Here is a 2461-nt window from a genome sequence, read left to right on the forward strand (position 1 = left end):
GTCTGCTTTGGAGAACTGCTCTCGTCTCAGAGGCTGCGATCGACTCCAGGGGAAACACATCGATCGATCGAGACCTCTGGGAATTTCTGCTCCGGACGTTCTGATGACAGACACTGACCGAGGGAAGGGGGGCGACCTGGATCACAGGAGTCACACCGTCCCGGGATAAAAAAGGCCGGGCATGGCTCTGACGCGGCTCAAGCCGACGGGCCGCATCAGAGCCGTGCCCGTTTTACTTGCATACACTCACATATGCACTTACATCCGTGTTTTCATAAATCAGACGGTACCCTTTGGTTTGGGTTCGGTTGGGAAAGGGCCGCCCACAGCTCATCTGAGAACTAGTTTGTTCAGGTCTGAATAAACACACTCTGTAACCTCGTATGACTCCCATCAGACCTTGCAACATACACTCTGCCTCTTTTAAAGCAGCCGAAGATCTCGGTGGCTTTTTTGCCCTTTTTTTTCTCCTTCATTCTCACTAGTTCCTGTACTTTCTCCTGCCTGGTCATGCTAACCTTTCTTTCTATATTCTCTTGATTCATTCTCTTTTTTCTTTCTTTCTTTCCTTCCCTTCCTCACATGCATTATGGAGGGATGTTTTCAGCTCTGGTGGGAACGAGGAAGGCGGAGTCTCAATTTACTGGCGCTTTTTTTTTTTGTTTTGTTTTGTTTAAAAAAAAGTTTTTATTACGTTGACTGGTTTTCTGTTGAGATGTTGACATGGACAGAACTGAAGAAAAGAGATGAATATTGTGTATCTTAAGAAAAATCCTTATTTAACCTCCTTTGTGTTTCTGGTTAACTCTCACTCTAAGCATAGAGCTGCATTACTTTGCCCTTTTTAGGTTAACAAAAAAAAAACGAAGATATGGATAAGATAAATTTCTGTAGCCTTTCTCTTTTTTTGTTTTCTTGTTTTCCTTTTTTCCTTTCCTCTTTTGCTGAAAAAGAATAAAACTGGATTAGAGGATGTGTGGTATGTTTTTCTTTTTTACTATATTAAAGCGTGATTTTCATTTACATACATGAGTTTGCAAAAACATGTTGATTTAAACCGCTAAAGAGATATATGTGAAGAACAATTCATAAATATACTAATACACTACTATTTAAAAGTTTGGGGTCAATATAGTTTTTATTTTTTGAATGAAGTTTATGATCACCAAGGCAGCATTTATTTGATAAAAAAAATACAGTAAAAACACTGATATTGTAAAATATTTTTTACATTCTGAAATAATAATTTTCTATTAATATATTTTAAAATGTAATTTATTCCTGTGATCAAAGCTGAATTTTCAGCATCATTACTCCAGTCTTCAGTGTCACATGATCCTTCAGAAATCATTCTAATATGCTGATTTGCTGCGCAAGAAATATTTCTTCTTAATTTTAATAACTGCTGTTCCTTATTTTTGAAGAAACTTTTCTTAGAAAATAAAAATTGAATAGTTCAAAAGAACAGCATTTATTTGTAATAGAAATCTTTTGTAACATTTTTTATGTTTTTACTGTCACTTTTGATTTAATGCATCCTTGCTGAATATAACTATTAATCTCTTCCTCTTCAAAAAAGATCTTATACTGACTCAAAATTTTTGAGTGTGTGGTGAAGCTGTAATAAAATATAAATGACAAAATATCCACTGGGTAAACCAGGTTTCTTCAATAAAGGTTTTAGCCATAAGAAATAATTACAACATACCTTTTTTGTGCAGGCTAAAAAGAAAAAGACAGAGCTTGAAAATGCAGGTCCAAAGAGTAAACAGAGCCTGATTTGGAACAGGGCCGACAACGATTCTCATATTTTTTAATGTGGTTAAAAAGAAAAATTGTCAACCAGCATAAGCCAAACGTGAATTCCTTTGACGAATAGGTTAGCCGTAAAAGCTGGAAGCACAACCGCAGGACAGACCGAAATTAGCGGGCTGGAGGAATGGCTTCATAAAATTCCCCTGGATGAAAGGAACACCTGTGACCCAGTTTCAACCAAACCTGCATCAGGAGCCACGCAAATATGGGTCTGACGGCGACCATTCATAAAGCGCTGCTGTTAAAGGTCAGTGATGTGTAAGCTGTGGTGGAGAAGCTCTGATCCTGGATCCCATGAGCACAGCGGAGGCTACGGTGGTCTGGAAGCTTGAAGTCCAGCTATGAGCTCATAATGACTGTCTGAAACCAGAGGCTGCTGTCTTACTGCCAGGACAGCCAGTGACTTAAAGAGGTCATATGATGTTGCTAAAAAGAACATTATTTTGTGTATTTGGTGTAATGAAATGTGTTTATGCTGTTTAAGGTTAAAAAAACACTATTTTCCACATACTGTACATTATAGTTTCTCCTCTATGCCCCGCCTTTCTGAAACGCGTCGATTTTTACAAAGCTCATCAGTCTGAAAAGCGAGGTGTGCTCTGATTGGCCAGCTATCCAGTGCATTGTGATTGGCCGAATACCTCAA

The 2461-nt window shown here is 38.2% G+C and overlaps 1 protein-coding gene across 1 annotated transcript in view; it reads left to right on the forward strand.

The window, feature by feature from the left end:
• LOC107676388 (AN1-type zinc finger protein 3-like) overlaps positions 1-2461 on the forward strand; it is a 28354-nt gene that overhangs the window by 20874 nt on the left and 5019 nt on the right. The gene's annotated exons all lie outside the window — the stretch shown is intronic.

Source organism: Sinocyclocheilus anshuiensis, unplaced genomic scaffold (assembly GCF_001515605.1).
Source record: "Sinocyclocheilus anshuiensis isolate Anshui unplaced genomic scaffold, SAMN03320099.WGS_v1.1 scaffold961, whole genome shotgun sequence".
NCBI lineage: Eukaryota > Metazoa > Chordata > Actinopteri > Cypriniformes > Cyprinidae > Sinocyclocheilus > Sinocyclocheilus anshuiensis.